The sequence below is a fragment of the Macaca nemestrina genome, chromosome 5 (genome assembly GCF_043159975.1).
Source record: "Macaca nemestrina isolate mMacNem1 chromosome 5, mMacNem.hap1, whole genome shotgun sequence".
Classification (NCBI taxonomy): domain Eukaryota; kingdom Metazoa; phylum Chordata; class Mammalia; order Primates; family Cercopithecidae; genus Macaca; species Macaca nemestrina.
The window spans coordinates 180,062,422-180,089,545 of record NC_092129.1 but is presented as its reverse complement, the minus strand read 5'-3'; the positions used below and the strand labels follow the sequence as shown (position 1 = coordinate 180,089,545).

The 27,124-nt window shown below is 42.7% G+C and overlaps 1 protein-coding gene across 1 annotated transcript in view; it reads left to right on the top strand.

The window, feature by feature from the left end:
• LOC105487336 (N-alpha-acetyltransferase 40-like) overlaps positions 1 to 27,124 on the top strand; it is a 137,176-nt gene that overhangs the window by 8,288 nt on the left and 101,764 nt on the right. The window contains exons 3-5 of the mRNA XM_071097702.1: positions 15,174 to 15,382; positions 18,708 to 18,817; positions 26,006 to 26,247. The gene's annotated coding sequence lies outside the window, so the exon portion shown is untranslated. The remainder of the gene's footprint in view (positions 1 to 15,173; positions 15,383 to 18,707; positions 18,818 to 26,005; positions 26,248 to 27,124) is intronic.

Below are 27,124 nucleotides of genomic sequence, written 5' to 3'. Positions count from 1 at the left end.
TAACTTAGAAAAGTATTATTTAACCAGCTATTTATCATTTCTACTGTTTTTTATTCATTCCTGAAGTTTCAGATTTTCTTCTAGGAACATTTTTCTTCCACATTAGCTTCCTTTAGGAATTTTTCTTAGATACATTGGCAATGAATTCTCTTTGTTTTCCTTCATCTGAGAATATCCTTATTTTACATTCATTCCTGGAGGATATTTTCATTGGATATATAATTCTGAGTTGACATTTTTTTTCTTTTAGCACTTTAAAGATTTTACTCCACTGCCTTTATGGTTTCTAATGAGGAATCATTAGTATTCACTAGTATTTGAGTTGTTGGTCTCCTTTGCAAAATATATCATTTTGCTATGGCTGCTTTCTAGATATTTATCTTTGGTTTTCAGCAGTTTAATTTTGATGTGTGTTAGCATGGTTTTCTTTGAGTTTATTTTGTTTGGTTTTTCTAGACTTCTTGAATCTATGCATTTATGTCTTTTGCCATATTTGAGGAATTTCTGTTCATTGTTTTGTCAAATATTTTGTCTGTCCTGATATCTTTCATCTCTTGTTCAGGGACTCCACTGATACTGAGATTGTCCCACAAGTTCCTGTGGCTATTTACCTACTTTTAATCCTTTTTCTCTTTGTTTTACAGAAAGGTAATTTTTACTGATCTATCTTTAAATTCACCGACATCATTCTCTCTCATTTCAATTCTGTTATTGAGCCCACTTAGTGCATTTTTAAATTTCAGGTATTCTGTTTTTCAATTCTCAAATTTCTATTTGGCTTTTTAAAAACTAGTTTCTCTTTCTTTGCTGACTACTCATGTCTTTCTTTTATATTTGGAAGTGCTTACATTCACCTCATAGAGGAAGGTCATAATGACTGCTTTACATTACTGACCCCTATGCATTTAGTCTCTTGCACTTGACTCCTTGCATTTTTTTATGCCTCCAGTGAACCTGTTTTGGGACTCCACTTGTCCATTGGACTTCCCCACCCTCACTGCTGTGGCCTGCAATTGACAATATCATGTCAAAGTCATGTCTTGAGTCCCCAGCTAGGCTAGGATCCTTGCTGATTCCTCTCCCTCAGTGGTATCTTTGATCATGCTGGGCAAGCTGAATTAAATTGTTGTCAGTGCTTTTATTGATAGAAAAATTGCAGAAAAATCACAGGTTCAATTCAGCCAATGTAACACTTCATTATAATAATACAATGTGATTATTCTCTTGAATGACTGTTTTCATTCTAAAGCATCTGTAGAATTTCATGGAGCAGAAATGTAGTGCACATTTCATACCTCCAAATGTTTTAAGCCAAATTATAATTGCAGACAGCCCTTATAAATCTAATTATATGCCTTACAGTGACTCCACAGGTAGCCAGGCCAGATGGAATTAATATATTAGGGCTGCTGTTAATCATGTGAGATTAAGACAAATAATATAACATGATTATGTAAAATGATCTGCCGTTTATCTGCTGTGATCACCTACTTCATTAAGGTATTGGCAGCATTTAGCAAGGTTGGTGTTGCAGTCTGCTTTTGTTGCTCTAAAAGAATACATGTAGCTGGTAGTTTATAAAGAAAAGAGGTTTATTTGGCTCATGGTTCTGCAGGCTATACAAGAAGCATGGCACCAGCATCTGCTTCTGGTGAGCAGCTCAGGCTGCTTCCATTCCTGGTGAAAGGGAAAGGGGAGCTGACTTGTGCAGAGATCACTTCCAAGAGGGAAATCGAGAGAGAGGTGGGAGGTGCCAGGCTCTTTTTAATGTCCAGTTATCTTGGGAGATAACAGAGTAAGAACTCACTGATACCTACTACCCCTATCCTCCATCTCTTCGTGAAGAGTCTGCCCCCAAGATCCATACACCTCCCATTAGGCCCCCCTTTTAACACTGAGGATCACATTTCAACATGAGATTTGGAGGGGGCAACCAAACCATGTCAAACTATAGGAGCGGTAAGTTGACAACATCTACTTACTCATTCAAAAGAATTAGTGGGTAAAAACTTGAGATGATCCATGGATGTTTCAGCTTTTCTGTCACTGACCCTGCTTACTGAAAAGCAATAAATTCCTTCCTAACTTAAATAAAGTAATGGCAGATATGCCTAAGGCCACAAATCTATTTAATGTAGCTGGAGTTAATTTGATTAATTGTGGATTTCTAGGCAGTAATCTCTTAAACTTTGTACTCAGCTTTATTAACTTTCAGAAGCTAAGATCAACTTTTCTGTTGCTGTCATACTTTCAAAAACTCATATTAAGTACAATTGCTGATCTCAAACCCATTTAAAAATATTCCATTGTGTTCTGGGTAATTTCATTTCTTTTCATTAATTTCATGTTGAAATGTTTGGCTATCGAGTGCTGTGATAAAACCTTTCCTCATGAAACTTTCCAGAGAAAAATGTTTACTTTATTTCGTAAATTATAGATGCTCAGAATTGAAATTCATTCCTTTATGTCTCCAAGAGGTGCTCATTGAGTGGTTACTATGTACCAGAACTGTCCTGGGCACTAGGGAGCCATCTCCCTGGTGAACCAGACACATAAATGCCTAGCTTCTATGGAGGTCACATTCCAGGGGAGGAAGGCAAAAGTAATAGGTGGACAAATGTATAAAATAATTGCAGTTGTTAAATATTATGTAGAAAATGGCCAGCTCATTTAAAACATTATAGGATGTGTTCAGACTTTGGATTTCATTCTAAGAACAAAGAGAAGTTACTGGGAATTTAAAGTGGAAAGTGTAAGCAGGCCCACTATACACTGGTTATCGACTTATCACCCACCCACACATCAGGTTACACGAAGTGGGTTCGTTACTCACAGAAAGGTAGCCAGGAACAGCCGAAGCCTAAGGTCCATTGTAAGCTGGTCCCTCAAGGCTCAGGAAAGCTGCCCTAGGCAGGTGGAGTCCTGGCTGTACATCCTCCACTTGCACTGCAGGTGAGGGATCCCAGAAAGCACCCCGCTCTGTGTTTTACACTCCGGAGTCCTGGGGGGTCCCTGGACCAAAGCACCGAAGGACATCCTGTTTCTGGAGGGGAACTGGAATAAAGCCCAGGCTGTTGTGGCCAGCCTCTCTCTATCTCAGGACATTGCATTCCCAGCACATTTTATACTTATTCTCGAAAACTACAAGTGAGAAAAGTAGAAGAACTGGGTTGATTCAAGGTCACCTGGATAACTGTTTGCAGAAAGATGTCTTTAACAGTCCAAACTGGCTGCAATATTTTAAAATGGATTAAAGCAAGAACGAGTAATTAAGGGTGATAAATGTTCAGATAAAAGAGGAACTGGAATCAAGGTGGGAGGAGTGAAGACGAACAGAAAGAAGGGTTCTCTGTAAAGTGTAGAATGTACTTTTAGATCACTAGAAATATGCCTACAAACAATGATATATGTTTTCTTTTTCTTACTATAAATATAATTCTTATTTGTTTTATATATTTTTGTGTTGGCTACAATTTCTTTTCTTTTTCTTTTTTTTTTTTCACAGTCAAGGTAATGAACACATTTATTTCTTAGAAAAATTTTCTATTTCCCCACTTTCCCATTCCCAGGCATCCACTGATCTGTCCTCGTTGTACATTAGTTATATGGCCTAGGACTTTACATAAGTTGAATACAGTACAGATGGAGTTTGACTTTCATTCAGAAAAATTTTGTGTGTGTGTGTCAACTCATGTGTATCCATGTTGTTACATGCAGTTACATGTTGTTTCTCAGTAGTCATCTTTTTTTTTTTTTTTTTAAATTTATTTATTATTATTATACTTTAAGTTGTAGGGTACATGTGCATAACGTGCAGGTTTGTTACATATGTATACTTGTGCCATGTTGGTGTGCTGCACCCATCAACTCATCATTTACATCAGGTATAACTCCCAATGCAATCCCTCCCCTCTCCCCCCTCCCCATGATAGGCCCCTGTGTGTGATGTTCCCCTTCCTGAGTCCAATTGATCTTATTGTTCAGTTCCCACCTATGAGTGAGAACATGCGGTGTTTGGTTTTCTGTTCTTGTGATAGTTTGCTAAGAATGATGGTTTCCAGCTGCATCCATGTCCCTACAAGGGACGCAAACTCATCCTTTTTGATGGCTGCATAGTATTCCATGGTGTATATGTGCCACATTTTCTTAATCCAATCTGTCACTGAAGGACATTTGGGTTGAGGCTACAATTTCTAAAACATAAATTAGTAATGGTTATAGAGGATATCCTCTAGGGTTTTAAATGTGATGTTGGTTTTTTGGTTTTTAGGAGAGAGAGCCATTTCATATTAATGCATTATTACTCTGGTTCTAATTTTTGAACAGTTTTCAACAGGAATGGATGATGGATTTTATTGAATACTTTCTTGGTATTCATGAAAAGATTCTGTTTTTTTACTGATGCCTTGCCTAAAACTAATATGTTTCTTAATATTAAACCATTCTATTCCTGTTTCTATAAATTTGACTTTTCTAGGTATCTTATATAAGTAGAATCATAGAGTATTTGTCTTTTTGTGTCTGGCTTATTTCACTTAGCATGTCTTCAAGGTTCATTTATATCATAGTACATGTCAGAATTTCAGTCCTTCTTAAGGCTAGATAATATTTGATTACATATATATATAGGTATATACACCACATTTTGTTTATTCATCTGCTGATGGACACATTTGGGTTGATTCCACATTTTGACTATTATGGAAAATGCTGCTATGAATGTAGGTGTACAAATACTTCTTTGACTCCTAGTTTTCCATTTCGGGAGGTATATACTCAAAAGTGGAGTTGCTGAATTATATGGTAAACCTATTATTAATTTTTTGAAGACCTGCCATAATGTTTTCCTTAATAGCTGCATCATTCCTACCAACAGTGCACAAAAGGTCCAATTTCTTCACAAACTTGCCAATACTTTTATTTATTTGTTTATTATTATTATTATTTTTTTTTGAGACAGAGTCTCGCTCTGTCTGGAGTGCAGTGGCGTGATCTCGGCTCACTGCAACCTCCGCCTCCCTAGTTCAAGTGATTCTCCTGCCTCAGCCTCCCGAGTAGCTGGAACTACAGGTGCATGCTACCACACCTGGCTAATTTTTTGTATTTTTAGTAGACATGGGGTTTCACCACGTTAGCCAGGATGGTCTCGATCTCCTGACCTCGTGATCCGCCCACCTCAGCCTCCCAAAGTGCTGGGATTACAGGCTTGAGCCACCGCGCCCGGCCAAGCCCAACTTTTTGTTTCATTGATCTTTTGTATTGTTTTCTTTATTTCTACTCTGATCTTTATTACTTCTTTTCTACCAATTTTGGATACGGTTTGCTCTTAATTTTCTAATTCTTCAGGATGCATCATTAGATTATTTGAAGTTTTTCCTCTTTTTTGATGTGGGCACTTTTGTCTATAAACTGCCCCCTTAATACTGCTCTTGCTGTTTCCAATAGGTTTTGGTATGTTGTGTTTCCATTATCATTTGTTTCAAGACAATTTTCAGTTTCCTTTTTAATTTCTTCATTAACCCACTGTCCATTCGGGAGCATATTGTGGCATTTCCATGTTTTTGTATGGTTTCCAAAATTCCTCGTTATTAATTTCCAGGTTTTTTCCTTTGTGGTCAGATAAGATGCTTGACATGATTTCAATTTTTTGAATGTTTTAAAACGTGTTTTGTGACTTAACATGTGGTCTATCCTTGAAAATGATCTGTGTGCTGAGAAAAAGAATGTGTATTCTGCAGCTGTTTGATGAAATGTTCTGTAAATATCTGTTAGATTTATTTGGTCTATAGTGCAGATTAAGTCTGATTTTTTTTTTTCTTTTTTCTTTTAGATAGAGTTTCACTCTTGTTTCTCAGGCTGGAGTGCAATGGCATGATCTTGGCTCGTTGCAACCTCCACCTCATGGGTTCAAGTGATTCTTCTGCCTCAACCTCCCAAGTAGCTCAGATTACGGGTGCCTACCACCATCCTAGAGAAATAGTTGAAAACTATGTGGTAGTAAAAGACATTAACTTATGTATTGCAGCCTATGTCAGATCATGTAGATTAAACAAAAAATTAGTTCCTTTTCCGACCTCTCCCTAAAGCCATCACAATGCCAACTCTTCAGAGGCAACCATTTGCAACACTTTTAGTTATTTTTAAATGATAAAAATTCAAATGCAGTGATTCTAAAAGTATGGTCCAGTGGTTTCTGGAAGTCTCTAAAACCTTTTAGTTAGGATTCCCTAAATGGGGATCAAAGTTGAGGTAAAAACTAGATATTGTTTAGACCATTTACATTTAATGTAATTATCATATGTTTGAATTTAGGTCTTCCATTTTATTATTTGTGTTTTCTTCCTGTCCGTCTTCTCTTTCCTGCCTTTTGTATTATTTGAACTTTTTTGTTTTTAGCATTCTATCTGAATTTATTTTGATTTTAACCATATCTTTTCATATAACATTTTTAGTGGTTGCTCTAGGGATTTAAAAAAATACAAACTTTAACACTTTAATGGCAATTTATAATCAGCATTTTACCAATTTAATTGGAATGTGTAAAACTTACCACTAGGTTTCGTTACCTTTCTCTTTTATGTATTACATCTGCACACATTGAAAGCTTCATCAGACAATGTTATACCCTGTGCTTTCAAACATCAGATATGTTTTAAAGTACTCAGAAAGAGAATAGTCTATTATATTTACCCAGATACTTACCATTTCTGTTGTTCCCTTTTATTCCTGAAGTTCTGAGATTTCTTCTTGGATCATTTCCTTTCAGCCTGAAAAACTTATCTAGCAAATCTCTTAAGTAGGTACACTGGTCATGAATTCTCTTAGTTTTCCTTCATCTAAGAATGTATTTATTTCACAGAATTCTGAGTTTATAGCTCTCTCTTTCTCTTTCTTTTTCTTTCTTTCTTTGTTTCTTGCTTTGTTTCTTTCTTTCTTTCTCTTTCTTTCTTTCTTTCTTTCTTTCTCTACTTTAAAATGTTGTTGTGCTTCCTTGTCTCCATAGTTTTTGATGAAAAATCTACAGTTATTCAAATTGAAAATCCTCTATTTGCAATGCACTGTTTTTCTGTGGCTGCTTTAAAACTTTTTTCATTTTTTTTATTTTTCAAAAATTTCATTGTGACGCATCTGTGCATAATTTTATTCGTGTTTATCCTGTTTAAAGTTCAGTCAACTTTTTAAATCTGTAGGTTATATACTTTGCCAAACTTGGGAAGTCTTCAGCCATTGGTTTTTCAAACTTTTTTTCAGCACTGCACTCTTTCTCTTGTCCTCTAAAACTCCAGTGACACAAACATTAGAACTTTTATTATTGTTTTATGTGTACCTGAAGTTCTACTAGATTTTTTTCAACGCTTTTTCCCTCTTTTTTTGATGTATCTTCAAGTTCACTGTTTCCTCTGTCACATCCTTTGTGGTATTGAACCCATCTAATGTGTGGTTTTCTTAATATTGGTTATTATACTTTCAACTCTAAAATTTCTAATTTTTGTCCTGTATATCTTCTGTTTCTTTAATGATACCTTGTATTTTTGTTTTTTCTTTTCTTTTTTTTTTTTTTTTTGAGACGGAGTCTCACTCTGTCGCCCAGGCTGGAGTGCAGTGGCCGGATCTCAGCTCACTGCAAGCTCCGCCTCCCGGGTTCACGCCATTCTCCTGCCTCAGCCTCCCGAGTAGCTGGGACTACAGGCGCCCGCCACCTCGCCCGGCTAGTTTTTTGTATTTTTTAGTAGAGACGGGGTTTCACCGGGTTAGCCAGGATGGTCTCGATCTCCTGACCTCGTGATCCACCCGTCTCGGCCTCCCAAAGTGCTGGGATTACAGGCTTGAGCCACCGCGCCCGGCCTATTTTTGTTTTTTCTTCAAGAGTCTTCAAGATTGCTCATACAAGCATTTTAAAAACTTTGTCGGGTACTTCCAACGTTGGTGTCATCATGGCACTGGCATCTGTTGATTGACTTTTCCCATACATGTTGAGGCTTTCATGATTCTTTATATGCTGAATACTATTTGAGTGGACCCTGAACATTTTGATTATTTAAGACTTCAGGTTTTGTTTAAATGCTACAGAAGATGTTGACATTTTTGTTTTGGCAGGCACTTGACCTGGTTAAGTTCAGGCCTCACATTTCAACCCATCTTCTCTGAGCTGCAATTCCAATGTTAGTTCAATTTTCAAAGCCTTTCAATGCTACTCAGATCCTTCCCAAGTGGGTGCCCCCTGTGAGTGCCCCCTACCCAAGAGGTCAGACTGGAACCTGGGGAGACCTGTCTCTTAATCTCAGTTCTCAAAGTGTTTTGAATGCCAATTAGGATCAGATTTATACATGCTCGGGCCAGGGGTTAGCCAGGAGTTCATAAACCTCTTTATGGAGTTCCTTTCCCAGACAATCTTATTTTATATATATATATATATTTTTTTTACTTCTCTGGGGATAATGCTGTATGCTTTCCCAAATTCCTCTCTCTGCTCTCTCCTTAGCAACTCTGGTTCCCTGAGGCTTTATTTTATGGTTGTCCAGCCAGTAACTACCCACTTCTGTGACCGCCTTACAGCAGTGAGGGGAGAGAGAGGGCGGGAGAGAGAGGAAGAGAGAGAGGCGACAGGGTTTGTGCCACCTTCTTGGAGCTGAGTTCTGCTGAACTGAGAGCAAGCTTTCTCTGCCTTAGAGCTGTAGCTCCTGCGGATGCCTGTTGCTGGCCTTTTTCACTGCTGCACCGAGACTGCTGTGGGCTTGCCTGAGGGTTGGGGCACCAGAGAATGGAGGAAAAGGAGAGAAAAAAATACTGTGTAAGGATTTCCCACACACTCTCTGTCCCTTAAAAGACTACAGCTCCTACCATGCCATAATTAGCTAAAACTTCCACTTTCTGGAAGAACTGTCATTTTCTTACAACTCTTCACTTTCTTTCAACTTTCATCGCCAGCGTAAACACTGGGCTCTCTTTGGGTGCTGTTTCCATTAAAGAAGTGAAACTTTTATCACTGTATGACGGTTGCTGAGTGTGCTAAGGGAAGCAGAGGAAAACAGGACTGCCTCTCCCTGTGGAGACTGGAGGTGGGCAGGCCCATCGATTGGCTAAGCGGCTCAGAGTAGCATCTGCTACTAAAATCGGGCCCCAGAAAAATTATCCGTTGTGCCATAATCATGTAGCCTTTGGAAATCCTTGAGGAAACTCAAAATAGTGAATGTTAAATTAAAAAATGACAAAGTTCCATTTGATTATCATTCTTGAGAAGTAATTTCACTATGATCTGTCAAGAAACATCTGTAAGAGATTCAGCCATAATGTGTTAAGGAGAAGGTTAGAAATCTAGGGAAAAGCTCCTATCATTTTATAGTTTCTTTGGGGATTGAAATGGTCTACTGAAGCAGGCCTCAAACTAGTGTGTCTGGAAATGGGATGTCTTTACCTGGGATGGGGTAGTTGCCCTTGAGCCACATGACCCAGGCATAATTATAGATTTTCAGGAGTGGAAGGGACTTGAGATGCTATCTGACCAAACCAAACCTTATGTTTTTACAGAGGAAGAAACTAAAGCCAACCTGTGAAGTAAGAACCTGTCAAGGGTCATATTAGGTCACATCAGGTCACATCCTAGCTCTGTGTTGGCATCTTTTCCCTCTGTGCTGCCTGATACGCCTGGGAGATGCCCTCTGTCCTGCTTCCCACGAGGGCTACACTGATATGTGAGTCCTTTGGGGGCAAAAATCACCCATTTTGGGAATTTTGGAAGCAGAACAAAAGTGGCAGTGTTCTGATGGTTTTGATTAAAGATATAGAGAGGTATGTGGGTCTATTGCAGACATAAAGAACTCTCTTCTGAATCGGAGGGTCCCCCCAAGACACTGGAGCTACAATGTAATGGAACAGTTCAAGTCAAGTCTTTGTTTTGGCAGGTCAAACAGTGTCAACTTTGCTGGAAGGAACCTTACTCAGAGGGCCAATCACCTGCTTCTCTAGAGTTCTCAAGGTCTCCTGTGAGCGCCAGGTTGAGCTGCAGAAAGCCAGGACCAGCTCACTGAACAGAGAAATGGACATGAAGATGCCCGGTCTGCAGGTGGTTTCCATCCTGAAGAGTGATGGGCCCGAGGGGGACTGGCATGCCATCATTCATTCAACAATTATGCTCCTACTCTGTGCAGTGTTGGGGATACAGTGCTGAGCACAGACAGACCTAGTTTCTGTCCTTTGCAGATTTCAGTGAAGGATAGGAGGTAGACATTGATGCAACAAGCACACAAGTAAATGTAAGACCATGCAGTGATAAAAACCATGGAGGAAGGGCCCATGCAGGGGCAGAAAACAGAGGAAGGGGCTGGTGGAGCAGCTCCTCTAGCTTAAGGCTGAGTGGTATAGACTGTAGCTACTGCATGATCTGAACATGTCTTTTTTTTTTTTTTTTTTTTGAGACGGAGTCTCGCTCTGTCGCCCAGGCTGGAGTGCAGTGGCCGGATCTCAGCTCACTGCAAGCTCCGCCTCCCGGGTTCACGCCATTCTCCTGCCTCAGCCTCCCGAGTAGCTGGGACTACAGGCGCCTGCCACCTCGCCCGGCTAAGTTTTTGTATTTTTAGTAGAGACGGGGTTTCACCGTGTTACCCAGGATGGTCTCGATCTCCTGACCTCGTGATCCGCCCGTCTCGGCCTCCCAAAGTGCTGGGATTACAGGCTTGAGCCACCGCGCCCGGCCGATCTGAACATGTCTTAAGGAGGGTATCCCCAAAGCAGGCTCATTGGGAGGTACTGTGGAGTGCTGGTTTATTGTAGTTGCCATGTGTTTATGAGTAATGGAATCCTAGAATTAGAAGGAACTTTGGTCACCTTCTAATTCAATATTCATCTTTCTCAATCCAGGAAACATCTCTACAGCATCCCTAACTGGAGGTTGATCCATTCATTTCCAGACACAGAGAACGGAGTCAAATTCTGCTGTTTTCCATAGGCACTATTTTAGTACGACTTCTTTTTTTTTCTTTTTTATTATACTTTGAGTTCTAGGGTACATGTGCACAACGTGCAAGTTTGTTACATATGTATACATGTGCCATGTTGGTGTGCTGCACCCATTAACTCATCATTTACATTAGGTATATCTTCTAATGCTATCCCTCCCCCTCCCCCCACCTCACAACAGGCCCCGGTGTGTGATGTTCCCCTTCCTGTGTCCAAGTGATCTCATTGTTCAGTTCCCACCTATGAGTGAGAACATGTGGTGTTTGGTTTTCTGTTCTTGTGATAGTTTGCTCAGAATGATGGTTTCTAGCTGCATCCATGTCCCTACAAAGGACATGAACTCATCCTTTTTTATGACTGCATAGTATTCCATGGTGTATATGTGCCACATTTTCTTAATCCAGTCTGTCATTGATGGACATTTAGGTTGGTTCCAAGTCTTTGCTATTGTGAATAGTGCCGCAATAAACATATGTGTGCATGTGTCTTTATAGCAGCATGATTTATAATCCTTTGGGTATATACCCAGTAATGGGATGGCTGGGTCAAATGGTATTTCTAGTTCTAGATCCTTGAGGAATCACCACACTGTCTTCCACAATGGTTGAACTAGTTTACAGTCCCACCAGCAGTGTAAAAGTGTTCCTATTTCTCCACATCCTCTCTAGCACCTGTTGTTTCCTGACTTTAATGATCGCCATTCTAACTGGTGTGAGATAGTATCTCATTGTGGTTTTGATTTGTATTTCTCTGATGGCTAGTGATGATGAGCATTTTTTTCTCTTTGGGCACAAGGCAGGAAGTTGGGGACAACATATTTGTCTGCACCAAGGCAGCCTGAGAATAGAGAAGTGAATACTCCTGGGGGTATTCTATATTATTCACTTAATATTCTAAGTGAATACTCTAGGGGTGCCTGAGACATGGAGCTATGAAAGTACACATTCACAAAAGGACCAGTTTTAAAACTAGATTATCTCTACTATTCAGGAACACCAAGGAAAGGCCACACAAGGGGGACAAAGTGCATCTGAGATCTAGGAAATTTCTGTTGGCCACATATTGATAATGATGTATTAAAATCAATTCTATACTGTGAGGTACTTACTTTGACATTAATAGATACTATGGTGGTTTGACATAGTTGATGCCCGGAGGAAAAGCCCCACACTCACCTACACCAAAGTGAAGCCTGAGTCAGCTGCCTCCCCTCCCCCATGCCTTCCAAAGCCAATGGTTGAAAGTCACAGAAGTACCTCTGCTGCCACCTAGTGACGACAATGTGAATACAACTACACAGCCTCCTGGGAAAGAAGTTTGGAAGCATGTTTACCTCTTCCAAAGGAAACCTGTAATTCCCTCCGAGTGCTCTATGTTGACTATAATTTTAAAATATATATATATTTTAAAACTCTATAAACTCTTATGCATCTTCCTTTTTAAGAATATAACCTGTAATGGATGTAGCCTCACTTTCAAGAACCTACAAGCTATGCCCCCAAATCAGGGGGTAGAACAGACAAGCTTAACAGCAGTGCCTAAAAATGCTACTAAACTTATCTTTAAAATGCCTGTGGTTCCTTAGCACTTGAATTCCGTTGTGCCCCTGGGTATAGTCACCTGGATGTTAGGGGCTGTGAAAATTCAGCCCTCAGCTGGTGGTCAGTAGGTTTTCCCTTTAAGTGGATTCTGAAAGGATTAAAAAGGAAAAAAAACTTGTAATTCTGATGTCTGGATGATGTTTCCAGTTTTGTGGAAGAATAAAAGAAAAGGGATGTGAAATTCTGGCTCCCTGGGGGCAGTGACTGTGTCTTATTAATCTCTGTGCCCATTGTACCAACACCAGTCAGTCACAGCATGTACTCAGCCAATGCTGATGAACGCAGAGAAGCAAGGGACTGGCATGCTCTTGACCCCTTATAAGGGCTGCGTCGATGGCCAGGGTTCAATGGGAACTTTCTGGTACAGTCTCGCTCTGCCGCTCTTTCCAATTAAATGCAGCACAATTGGAAGCCTCACGTTCTCCTAGACGGGTTGAGGTGGGCATTGGGGGCAGAAAGGCTCACATAAGGCCTGAGCATGGGATTTTCTGCCCAACATGGTTGTGCCATTGCAGCCCACCTCCTCCTCCCCTTTCCTTCCACACCACGGCATGGCAGGTGCAGAAACCATGCTGGGATTGAGGCCCTAGAGGCTGACTACAGGTCTCGGGGGCAAAACATCTAGGCAACACAGCTGAAGATGAGCCAGGTATATGTGTCAGAGTTCTCTAGAGAAACAGAACCAGCAGGATAGAGAGACCCAGAGAGAGAGAGACAGAGAGAGATTTAAGTAACTGACCCATAAAATCATGGAGGCTTGGCAGGTCCAAAATCTGCAAGGTGGTCTGGCACACTGGAGACTCAAGGAAGAGTGGCAGGTGGAGTTCAAAGGCTGGCTGCTGGCAGAATTCCTTTCTGCTCAGGCGAAGTCGGTCTCTGTTCTATGAAGATCTCCAACTGTTGGGATGAGGCCCACCCATATTATGAAGGGTCATTTGCTTTACTCAACATCTACTCATCTAAATGTTAATCTCATTGAAAAAAACTCACAGAAACATCCAGAATACCGTTTGACCAAATGTTTGGACAATGCAGCCTAACCAAGTTAACACGCAAAATTAACTGTCATAGCAAGACACCAGGGAAGCGTTAGAAGATGTTAGCAGCTGTCAGTGAAATCAGAGTCCTCAGGTGGACGACAGCCATCCATCGGGCAAGAGCGCGGGGCAGCTGGAAGGGCCCTCGCCTCCCGTTTGCTTTCTGCTCTTCACAGCTGATGGATAGAAGAATTTTCTCAGCACATTTTCCGGGAGGAGTTTAGCACCACCATTTCTTGAAAACAGATGTCTGCAGGGATGTGTGTGTGTGCCTGTGAGTATGAAGTCCAGAGCCTGGGACTGAGAACAGCAAGGGGAACAGGTGGCCACGGGGGAGTTTCCAGATTGCCGATTTAAGATACGCTCCCTGGGCTGCGCTGGTGTTGGTCGTGAGAGCGATCGGGGTTTGTGCAACGTCTGAGCTTTCTATCAAGTTATGGTTTAATCAATTTGCTGTTTACTCCAGCTATTTGCAACCTCTCCTCAGTTACTTGGTGTTCAGCAGTGTAATGTATCTTCATGTGTGAATATGAACACACTTATTTAGTGGAAACAAACTGAAAGGAATTGTGGAAGAAGAATTTTTTGGATAGTTTATGTTTTCATGATGTAAAAATTAAAGACATTTGAAGAGTTGAGTATGTCAGTTTTGGGAATGCAAGAGAATGACTTCAGGACTGCCATAATATTTAAAATGGCCTCTACTCTTTCTTTCCACCTAAGTCTCATAGCAAAAGAGGAAATTTACTTCATTCTCTTACTATCTGTAGCAGAATATTATCATCCTGTATTCCTGTGTTCACTTATCTGTGCTGGATTGTGAGTCCTTACAGAGAGAAATTGTTATGTGCTATATTCCCAACACCTGCACGTTATAGGTGGCCACTAAATGCTTGATTAATAAATGAATGAGGGAATGATATTGTTTATTATTTTTTGCTGTTATTTATAACCAGGAGTGGGTAGGATTTGGATTATTAAGACCCTGGGAAGCCTCGTAAGAACCTCAGACTCAACGTGTCCAAAAAAGCGCTTACCTTGTACCGCTCCCCTCCAACACACCCTTAGCCATCAAGCCAGAAATCCCCTTATCCTTTGGCTGCCCTCCCCCACCCATTTTCCACTTTCAGCCATCAAGTCCTAGGATTCTCCCCTTCAGCAGTTCTTAGTCTTTTCCTGCCCCCACCTCCTTCCTGAACGCCTCACTCACCACCTAGATCCTAAAGCGGCTTCCAGTAGCTCAGCCTCCTCCCATCCAGTTCCATCTCTGCCAGAGATCTTTTAAAAATGCAAATCTCATTATGTCTCTTTCCTGCCTCAAACCTCCCAGTGGTTCTCCCGTCTGTCAGGAGAGGGTACAGACTGTGGCCTGGCTCAGGAAGTTCTTTGAGGTCAACCCCTGCCTACTCATCTTGCTAACTCTTGTGACTCTCTGACACTGGGCTTTTGCTCCAATCATATAAGCAACTGTATTTCCGTAAAATTGCAACGTTCTTCTCTACCTCCTCACTTAACTAATTTTCACTTTACTGATTATTTCTTGTTTTACTATCAGCGTCTCTTTCTCCTTATTCTTCAGGGAACGTTTCTCTCCACCATCCTGTGCAACACTGTGGGGGTGTCAGTAACACCCTGTGTCCTCTCCTGGCCAAAGGAAAGGGGTGTCATTCGGCCCAGGCCCCTGGATCCTCATCTCAGGATTTGGAAATGTGACTGAAGTGACATAAGGAAAGAAACAAAGTGTGAGGAGCTCATTCAGCCAGCTCTGCAGCTCCAGCTGGGTTACCTGTGAGTCTTGCTGGCCAGATCCCTTGATTTGGTGTGACTCCTGCCTTTGCCGAGTCTATCTTCATAGATTCATTCTAATGTGGTTCCATTTTGCCTGAGTTGGCCAGAGGCAGATTCTGTGCTGTAATCAAAAAACCCAAGTCAACACACCTCTCACTCTCCACAATGCAGCTTCTGGAAGATTCCAGATGCCCCAGCCTGATTGAGAATTCTCTCTCCTCTGCTCTCAAAGTCCCTTTGGGTGCTTCTACCAAAGCACTGACAGTGTGATTCTGATTCGATTGTGTCTGAGAGCTTTGAACGTCTTGCTGGTGCCCGGCACCATTCCTGCCTCATAATTGGCATGTGATAAATGCTTATTACATTCCCTCCTCAAAATAAACAGAAAAGACAATCCAGAGAGCACAGGTTCACAGAAATCACAGAAGGAAATTGACGTTTATAGAGACGGAATACAAATTTTTAAAACAATGTTAATGAAAATCTTGAAAATTAGACATTCTCTTCTTTAAACAACGTAAACCGAACAAACCCAGCCTGTTTTGGTGCCTCTGTGAGTACCCTCGGTTGCTCTGGGCTGGTGTGCGATGCTGCCCAGGACTTCCTCACATCCTCATCTTCTGTACCCAGTGGCCCGCAAGCCACGTTACACTTGGAGGGTGAAAAGGTTTGGATTTGTGTCCCCGCCCAAATCTCATGTCAAATTGTAATTCCTAATGTTGGAAGAAGGGCCTGGTGGGAGATGACTGGATCATGAGGGCAGAGTTCCTCCTTGCTGTCCTCTTGGTAGTGAGTTCTCACAAGATCTGGTTGTTTAAAAGTGTGTAGCACCTCCCGCTTCGCGCTCTTCCTCCTGCTCCCACCATGTAGGACCTGGCCTCCTTTCCCTTCGCCTTCCGCCATGATTGAAAGTTTTCAGATGCCTCCCCAGCCATGCTTCCTGTACGGCCTGTGGAACCGTGAGTCAATTAAACCTCTTTTCTTCATAAATCACCCTGGCTCAGGTATGTCCTTATAGCGATGTGAGAACGGACTCATACAGTGGGGCTGTAGCCTCATTCCATGGTATTATCTCATATTTTTCAATGTTTCTTTGATGCATGTTTTAAGAAATGTGAATTGAAAGCATGTCATGGGACAGGCACTGGATTACGTCTTAGAAATGCCAAGATGCACAGCCACAGTTGTTTTCCCCAGAGTGGTACAGGTGAGGAGGGGGATCAAAAATATAGGCTAGAGATAGGTGCCTGTGCTGGGTGATGGGGGCATGTCGGTAGGGTACCTGATCCACTGTGGCTAGAGAAAGTTTTCTGGAGGTGTTACCTGAGATGAGCCTTGGGGAAAATGGGCATTATCCAGGTGAAGAAGGATTTTCTGAGCCTTCTGGACATCTGTGTTACGAGACACCCGGCTTCTCTGCTTCTCCTGGGAACACGGATCGTGCTTCTACTGCATGGCGCTCCTGGGAGCTGCTGCATTCATGGCATGCTCTCCCCTGCCCCCACAGCTCACTGGTGTTATGGGTGGGCTAAGTGGCAAAAGTGAGCATTCAGGTGGGCACACTGCCACACTGAGCCTGGAGAATCTTCCCCCAGAATGCTTTGAATTATTAGTGAAACAGAGAGTTTCTTTCTGGCGGTAAGAGCAATAGAATGTGAGATTCACGAGTTGGCCTTGGTGTTTCTCGCCTTTGGAGAAAGCTGTCCGGCAGAGAGGGAGAGTGCAGGCTTCTGAAGAGAGGCACAGATAGAGATGAGGAGTCCTGGGGGGATCTAGACTCTGACTGCAGTTATCCCTGAGACCCAAACACATCCTCGTTCTTCTCACAGCTTGCTGGTCCACCCTTCCCTGGATCCCACAATGCATTCTAATACCTTCCAATAACTTTTTTTTTCTCTTTTGAGAGAAAGTCTCATCCTGTTGCCCAGGCTGCAGTGGCAGAATCTTGGCTCATTGAAACCTCCACCTGCTGGCTTCAAGTGATTCTTGTGCCTCAGCCTCCCGAGCAGTTCGGATTACAGGCATGTGCCACCACGCCTGGCTAATTTTTGTAATTTTGGTAGAAACGAGGTTTCATCATGTTGGCCAGGAATGTCTCAAACTCCTGGCCCCAGTCTCCCAAAGTGCTGGGATTACAGGTGTGAGCCACCACGCCCGGCAAACTCATAATTATTTAATCAAGAATTTATAGTAAATAAATTCCTAAGAAATAGCTTAAGCTATTCTTTGTGGGGTTTCTGTCATCCATAACCAAAAAAAATTTAGATAAATGTAGTGTCCTCATCTCTGGGGCGTCACTTGCCACGAGTCAGTAAGTGCTGGAGGACAAGCTCCCTTGCTTAGAAAACTAGGTTGCATTACAGAGGAATTGGTTTAAGGAACAATGCTTGAGGTTTCTAAGCAGATGGATTTAGAAATCTGAATGATGAAAGCATGTTGAGAATATTAAGAACATTGGAGGCAGTAATCATGCAGTCTAGATCATGTAAAGACCATCAAAGGACGGGTTATTAGATGCTAGGTTAGATGCCTGTGCCTTTCTTTCAGTCCACGCACCAACCACCCCGTAGGAACCTCCTTCTCTGCCCTTCTATCTTCTTGAGCCCTGTCACCTCTGTTCTCAGCCTGCCCTTGGCCTTGCATTAGTACATCAACCTCCTTCAGATCAGAGCTGTCTGCTATGAACTCAGTTCTTAGCGTCGACCTATTTCTCTGGTATAGCCATTAATGACCTGCTTGCATTTTTCCTAGTACAGTCATCCTTTGGTATCCATTGGGGATTGATTCCAGGACCACCTCATGGATACCAAAATCTGCGGATGCTCAAGTCTCTGATAAAAAATGGCATAGTATGTGCATATAACCTATGTAATCCTCCCATGTATTTTAAATCCTTTCTAGCTTATTTCTAATACTGAATACAGTCCCTCCACATTACATCATTCATGTGGATTCAGTGGAGTACTCGGCATGCAGTAAATTCAGGTTTTGCTTTTTGGTACTTTGTGAAAACATTGTTTTCTGCATATTTTCTAACTGTGGTTGGTTGAATCTATGGATGTGGAACCTACAGATATAGAGGGCCAACTGCATGTGACGGCTCTCTCAAGTGTGTTTTACCTTTTTGTGTCCAAGTTGAAAACTTGAAGGGCCCCCTGAGCCACAAGAGGGCTCAATCAAGTGAAGGAGTTACTGAAAGACCAGCCAGATGGCACTCATTGGCTGGAAGGCCTGTAATGATTTAAAGGAATTCTTCTTGACTTTTAGGATTTAAAAATGTTCTTCTTCACTTTTAGGATTTAAAGGAATTCTTCTTGACTTTTAGGAATAGCAGAGGCCCACCAGGCCCTGGGCAGAAGGAATGATAATAAAACTTCTGAAAAGTGAAATGGAAAAATAGCTGAAAGGAGAAACATTTCAGGTTCCCAACTGTGGGTAAGTATAAGGCAAGGGATGGCGGTGTCTAGGTGACTGCTGGGGACAAATCCTAGTGGGATTGTCATCCAAGTCCTTGATTATCCCAAGATGGGTGTGGTCTGGGAGAAATGAGACTTAGATTAGTCAATGTTTTGGTATTTTTTCCCCATGCATCCCAGAAAGAGCAGCTACTCCCAAAGCTAGAGCTCAGCCCTGAGTCCTAGTTAGTGACAACGTTCAACAAAGGCAGCGGTCCCAGTCCTGATGGTGGGAATGACGCCCGGTCTAATTTCAATACCAATATCGATGCTAGTTGTCCTTGAACTTTGCCCTCCCACTCCAAGCCTCTCAGGGAAACTACAAGGGTCAGGGAAACAGCAGGTGTTCAAGACACTCATTTCAAAGTGCCAAGTCGACAGGTTTTCAGTGGTGACATTTACCCAGATGGAAGCGTGTGGCCATGGACACCCCGGTTCCTTTTCAGTCTCTTGTAGGAAAACGTTAAAAGGTTTCTCACGTGCTTGGAAAGGTTTTCTGGAAAAGCACCTTAATGGATAAAACGAGGAATAACAGAGATACTGACCCAGCCACTTGCCCTCTATTTTCCTCAACACTTTTAAGTTGTGGGCAGTCTTATCTGATTCCAGTGCACAGCGAAGTTCATTCTTTTCCTGCTGTAAGAAATTTGGAGGAGAGCGCAGAGACAAGCTATTTTCGATGACAAGCCTTTTAAATATAGAGTCAGCTCTCCCTTTTCTGAGGTGGGAGGAGCCCAGGCTGGACTATTCTCGGGCTAGAGTGCAAATGCAGGCTTTGTGCTCATTCATCCCTTGGTTGTCAGCAGCCTTGGCCTCCAACCCAGAAGCCAGGGGCCTGCCACAGGAAAGCAGGGAGGTCTCCTCTTGGGTGACGGCCCTCAGCAGCACTGAGCAGTGGCAAGGCTGGAAGACGGCAGCTGGAGGGAAACAGAGGCAGCTGAAACAGCCTGGGTGTCTCTCAAATGGAATAAATCCTGGAATTAACGAAATGTTGGTGCTAGAATAGGTTATAAAAAGCTGAATAATGCTGAAATGCTGAATAATAAGTGATCACCACGAAAAAAGTCAGTAAAACAGATTCCAAAAGTCTCCACAGAAGCCTTAAACGAGGTGGGACAGACAGTGTGAGCTCATCCTCACCAAGAGTCTGCAGCCTGAATCGGGTTGAAAGAAAATCGGTCTCCACGCAGCTCTGGCTGCGGGAAGCCGGATAGTTCAATATTGATGAAATCTAGATGTAATGGCTCCAAGTGACAAAATCCCTTCTAGTTTCCAAGGGAAAGGGAAACTCCTTCACTTGACTGAGCCCTCTTGTGGCTCAGGGGGCCCTTCTCTCAGCTTGGACACAAAAAGGCAAAACACACTTCAGAGAGTCGTCATATGCCGTCAGTCATACGCTCCAAGTGACAAAATCCCTTCTAATTTCCAAGCAGGCCATGAGAAAATCTATAGAACATGTTTCCAGTACAGATAAGGGCATATTTCAAAATTATTATTTAAATTACAGACAGGCTTATCTCTTGCAATGTTGAGACTGGAGTGTAGAGGGTGCAGGAACATAAAAGGCCAGAGGCAGCTGTGGAAGCTGCCTTCATTGCAGGGGATAACCCTCTGTGTCCTGGGGTTTATCTATCAAGAATGGCAGGTGACTGCCTGCATCTCTGCAGGCTCGAGTGCGATTGGAGGCTTTGTGCCTGCTCACCCTTGGTTGTGAGCAGCCTGGACCTCCAACCTGGAAACCAGTGGGGCTGCAACAAATGACATGAGAGCCATTCGGGAGACACCGCGCCTGGGAAGGAGGCTGAGAGAGCAACAGTGGGGACCCAGGGTCCCCGAATCCTCAGACCAGAAGCCAACTCAATCCACAGGCCTTCAGCAGAGTTATCCAGGGAGAATGCATGAGTGGATGCCCGAGGCCAAATCTCCGTTTATTACTTTGTGGCTTTGGCTCCAACCCTGTGAGTAGCCCCTGGCCTGGGCCTGCTGAGTCCCAGTCAGTAATTGTGAGTCCCAGTCAACAACTCAGCAAATCGGCTTTTAATGAATCTGGCCTTTGGTGAGTTTGGTCGTTTGGTAGATTGGTTTTTGAAGCATTGATTTTTGGAGGAATGAGCAGGAACCCTCCAGGGCCTGCCTCACAGTCCAGTGAACGCAGTTTAGGTAGGAAAGGTAGATGGACAGGCAGCGCTGCTCAGCCTCTGTGAGCTGGCATTGAAAAGTGCTGTGTGGCAGGTGGGCAGAATTTTCCCGAGCCCTCTGTGCCCTGCGATCTTCCACCCCCGAGGTAGGGCTGGGCTGCTGCACGAGTCAGTGGGCAAATCTGCAGGTGAGAAGACGGCTTTTGGGAAATGACACCATGAGGGTGTTGGGGACAAGAAGAAAAGAGACTGTTTTGAATGGCCACTGGGAGTGGGAGGGTTCAGACCGAGCACGCTGTGTCCCCACTCCTGTGGTGGGTATGTGGTGAGTCACCTGTGGCCCTGCTCCACATCCGTGCATTTGCTGTCCTTTGCTTGACAAGACCATCATTATCTGAGATAATTTGGCTGCCCAAGCTTCCCCTAAGGGAAAAGCCTCCTCTGGCCAGATGGGCCCTGCCAGGCTTGTCTGAGCTCCCTGACTGCTGTCTGTGTGGGCTCCCACTAGCTGGCCTTGGTATTGATTCTGCTGCTCCACCTGTCATCACTGCCATGTATTCCTACGTGGATGTTTGCCACTGGATCGCCTCTTCACCTACTAGTTCTCTTCTATTTGTTCTGGGGTTTGTTGCTGTCATTTTCTTTGCAAAGAGATGTTTTCTATTCCCAAAAGCCTACATTTCCCCCACTCATTCCTCCTCTCATCCGGTAAAGTTCAGACACTTCCAGTTAAAAGATTCTCCCGCTTATACAGCTGATGAGTTGATGACGGGCAGGAAGATGGCTTTCTCTGTTCCTCTTCTTTCTCCTTTGTAAAATCATGGCAATAGATTCATATCATCTTTACATTCCTGTTTTTGTTTTATAGTCATCCCGGTATCCAGAGGGGACTGGTCCCAGGACCTTCAGGATAGCAATATCTGCTGATGCTCAAGTCCCTGATACAAAATGATGTTGCATGTGCAGATAACCTGTGTGCATCCTCTCTTATGTTGCATGCACCTCTAGATTACCTATAATACTTAATACAACATAATGCTATGGAAGTATTGTTTTCTATTTGCTTTTTTTTTTTTTTTTTTTTTTTTTTTTTTGAGACAGAGCCTTGCTTTTTCACCAGTCTGGAGTGCAGTGGTGCAATTTTGGCTCACTGCAACCTCTGCCTCCTGGGTTCAAGCGATTCTCCTGCCCCAGCCTCCTGAGTAGCTGGGAATGCAGGCACCTGCCACCACACCTGGCTAATTTTTGTATTTTCAGTAGTGATGGGGTTTTGCCATTTTGGCAAGGCTGGTCTCGAACTCCTGACCTCATGTGATCCGCCTGCCTCAGCCTCTCAAATTGCTGGGATTACAGGTGTGGGCCACCGCACCCAGCCTGCATCATTTTTTAGTGTTGTATTATTTTTATTCTTTGAATATTTTTGATCTGAGGTTGGTGGAACCTGCGGATGCACAAGCCGTGGATGCACAACCCAAGGATAGAGAGAGCCAACTGTGCCTTTGTTTTTAAGCAGCTTCATGGAAGTACGATGGACTGTTTTAACCAGACTGCCTTGGATGAGGTATGATGCCAGACACAGATTATGGGAAAGGAAACAGAAAGTGTTACAGGTTGTATGAGCACAGGAGGGCTGCCTGAGGGAAGCACTGGGGTTGGTCAGAAGGCAGAAAGAGGGGGGCTGTGAGCAAGCACCCTTCTTGTGGTTTCTCCTGGAAGGAACAGGCGAGGCAGGGCTAGCATGCTTAGGATTGACCAGTTGGAATAATTTCAGGGCTCTGTGGTATATGGGCTATCCTTGGTTGTCTGGTACTCAGCCTTGGGTTAATTAGGGAAGAGGAATAGTGGCCTGGAGGGTGAGAGCCCATTAAGGGAGTTGGTTGGGGTGTGGAATTAAATGAGCTGCTCAAGAAAGGGAAATGACAGGCCTCTAGCTAGGGCCTAAAAACTGGATCAAGGGCCAGGCGTGGTGGCTCACGCCTGTAATTCCAACACTTTGGGAGGTTGAGGCGGGCGGATCACGAGGTCAAGAGATTGAGACCATCCTGGCCAACATGGTGAAACCCTGTCTCTCCTAAAAATTCAAAAATTAGCTTGACGTGGTGGCACGTGTCTGTAGTTCCAAGTATTCGGGAGGCTGAGGCAGGAAAATCTCTTGAACCTGGGAGGTGGAGGTTGTGGTGAGCCAAGATCATGCCACTGCACTCCAGTCTGGAGTTGTCTCAAACAAAACAAAACAAAACAAAACAGCAACAACAAGAAAACCCAAAAAACAAAAAACAACAAAGCATAAAACCCAAAAAACTGGATAGCATTTTAAAAGACTGAATGACATTAACATACAGTAAACTACATCTTTAAATTGTACAATTCAGTGATGTTTATTTCTGTAAACACCTGTGAAACCATCACCACAACCAAGATAGTGAACACATCCATCACCCCCAAAGGTTTCCTCATTCCTCCTGGGAATATTCCCTCCCCAAGCAACTACTGGTCAGCTCTCTATCACTTTAAATGAGTTGGCATTTTCTAATTTTTTTTTTTTTTTCTTTTTGAGACAGAATCTCACTGTGTCACCCAGGCTTGAGTGCAGTGGCACAATCTCGGCTCACTGCAGCCTCGACCTTCCAGGTTCAAGCGATTCTCGTGCCTCAGCCATCTGAGTAGCTGGGACTACAAGTGTGTTCCACCATGCCTGGCTAATTTTTATATTTTAGTAGAGATGGGGTTTTACCATTTTGGCCAGACTGGTCTCGAACTCCTGTCCTTAAGTGACCCTCCAATCTCAGCCTTCAAAAATGCTGGGATTACAGGCATGAGCCACCGTGCCTGGCCCCTAAAATTTTGTATGAATGAAATAATACAGCATGTAGCCTCTTTTGTTTGGCTTCTTTCACTCAGCATTATGATTTTGAGATTCTACTATATTTTTACATGTATCAATAATTTATTTCTTTTTATTGTTGAGTAATATTCATTTATGGATACTATACTGCTGTGTGTTTATCCATCAAACTGTTGATGAACATTTGGGTTGTTTTCAGTTTTGGCTGTTATTACAAATAAAGTTGCTATGAACATTCATGTACACTTGTGCATAGGTTGAATGGCTGGGTTATATGGTATGTGTATGTTTCATCTTTTTAGAAAAAAACTGTCTTCCAAAGTGGTTGTACCATATTACATTCTCACCAACAGTGTATAGGAACTTTAGTTGCCCATGTTTTTGCCATCACTTAGTATGGTTAGTCTTTTATCCATTCTAGTGGGAGTAAAGTGGCATCTTATTGTAGTTTTAATATGCAGTTGCCTAATGACTTTGGATAATGATCATGTTTTTAATGTGTTTATTTGTCATCAATCTACTTTGTTGAAGTGTATGTTCAAATCTTTTGGGTATTTTTTTCTTATTGATTTACTTTAATTCTTATTATTGAGTTGTAAGGGCTCTTTATATAATCTAGATACAAGTCCTTTGATGCATATGTTTTTTTTTTTTTTTTTTTTTTTTTTTTTTTTTTTTTTTTTTTTTTTTGAGACGGAGTCTTGCTCTGTCCCCGGGCTGGAGTGCAGTGGCCGGATCTCAGCTCACTGCAAGCTCCGCCTCCCGGGTTTACGCCATTCTCCTGCCTCAGCCTCCCGAGTAGCTGGGACTACAGGCGCCCGCCACGTCGCCCGGCTAGCTTTTTGTATTTTTTAGTAGAGACGGGGTTTCACCCTGTTAGCCAGGATGGTCTCGATCTCCTGACCTAGTGATCCGCCCGTCTCGGCCTCCCAAAGTGCTGGGATTACAGGCTTGAGCCACCGCGCCCGGCCTGATGCATATGTTTTATAAATATTTTCTCACAATCTCTGTCTTTTTTACTTTTATATTCATAACATTTATAAGGGCAAACATTTTAACTTTGATGATGTCAAACTTGTTTTCTGTTTCATACTTTGTGCTTGTTGTTTCATATTTAAGAAACCTTTGCCAAAACCAAGGTCAGTAAGGTTTTCTCTTCTATTTTCTTCTAGAAATTTTATAGTTTTAACTCTGACATTTAGGTGTACAAATGGGTCCATGCTCCATTTCCAGTTAATTTTTGCATACGGTATCAGGTAAAGGTTGATTCTTTGGCATGTGACTATCTCATTGTTCTAGCACCATATGTTGAAAAGACTATTCTTTCCTCATTGAATTTCCTTGGTACTATTGTCAAAGTCATTTTGACAATTAACCGTATATATCTTAATCTATTTCTGAGATCCTCTGTTCTAGTCATGAGTTTGTCTGTCTTTATATTAAAACTATAATATCTTCATTATTGTATATTTATAATAAGGCTTGAAATTAGGTAGAATGAGTCCTCTAACTTGGTTCTTTCTTGGTAAAATTGTTTTGACTGTTCTACATCATAATCCTTGGATCCATTGTTTTAATGACTGAGGGATTGCAATATTTTTTAATCCCATCAGGATTAGCCCTAACCACTAGCTCTTAACCACTCTGAATAAGCGGCTGATCCTGAGTGGGCAGAGGTGTCTCCCAACCCCATTTCCGGCTCTTACCCACTCAACTCATGCGTTGCCTGATTTGCCTGTCCCCAGGTGGGGTCTGGGGAAGCAGCCCTTAGGGCAGAGCAGAGTGTGTAGAAGGTGCAAGGAAAGAAGCAGCCTGCTCTTTTCTCATGGGGAGTTTTGGACCGGGAGATGCCTGCTGAGTAGCCTGTGTGCCAGCTTCCAAAAGGAAAGATACAGTCAAATTCTGCCTCGAGTTCTCAAGCTCTGAACGTTTCAGACATAAAAACAGTTGTTTTGAGAACGACGGTGAATCACAGGGGGAAAGGGTGGGAGAAGTTCCCATGGCTTTTCTTTGAAATTTCTTCACAGCAGCATGACAGCATTTATATAAAAAGAGAGTTTATTGGCAGGTTCTGGGAGAGAGGGGGAAAAACAATGTTGTTATTTCAGGCTGCCAGTGATCTCACATGTATCTGGTGTCTTTTCTTCAAGGATTACAAAATACTGTACAAATGTTACATTTCCAGACAGTTATTAATCCTTCCAGCACCCCTGTGAAATGAAGAATACGGTCTGGTTTGGATGAATGCAAGCGGCCTCCCACCTAGGCTCACTCATCCCCAAACTGAACAATGAATGATGGTGGAATTCATTCGTACGTGCTCATGGGCGATTGATGAGCTCTCCAGAGCTCTTACCCAAGAACACCTGTCATCCACATGGGTCTGAATCCTGGTCATCCAGAAGGCTCTTGTTAACAGGCACACAGGTATTTCTCTTACAAACTTAAACATTTTTTGAGAAAGACATCCTGCAACTTGTGTAGGTAATCCTCTTCAGATAGAAATATTTGTTTTTTTCCCTAAAAAAACTCTTTCTTTTATGTACAGCTATGCACCTATATGTAAATTTAATACATTTATAAATTGTCTCTCAGTAGAAAGGAAGAGTAATTCAATTATTTTCAGTATAAAAGCCACAGGCCCAGCTGGGGGGCTCATGCCTGTAATTCCAGCACTCCGGGAAGCCAAGGCAGGAGGATGGCTTGAACCCAGGTGTTCAAGATCAGCCTGGGCAATATAGTGAGACCTTGTCTCTACAAAAACCTTAAATAACTAGCTTTGTGGGTGGTGTGTGCCTGTACTCATAGAAATTAGGAGGCTGAGGCAGGAGGATTGCTTGAGCCTGAGGGGTAGAGGTTGCAGTGAGCCCAGAATGTGCCACTGCACTACAGCCTGGGCAACAGAGTGGGACATTGTCTCATTAAATAAATAAATAAATAAAATAGCTATATAAAAGCCATAGAATTATAGGGCAAAAGGGAAATTTGAAATCATCTTATTTTATTTTGTTTGGTGAGTGAGGCCATTGATACACAGATGAGTGGCACCTGTGGCCCATAAACTGAAAGTCAGGTCTAGAGCCAAGCTTTCTGGAGTCCCTGTCTAGAGCTCTTTCCGCTGCGTGGCATAGACACAGCACACATACCCCAACTTCCCACATTCCTGTCCATGGCAGACATCCACAGTCAATCCCAGCACGGCCTCCGCTCAAGGTCGCTGCTTCCTTCAGAGATCCAGGCAGCCATTTACCTCAGTGGGAGTCCACACAAGCAGAGTGGCTGTGGTGAGTACAGGCTTCAGGGC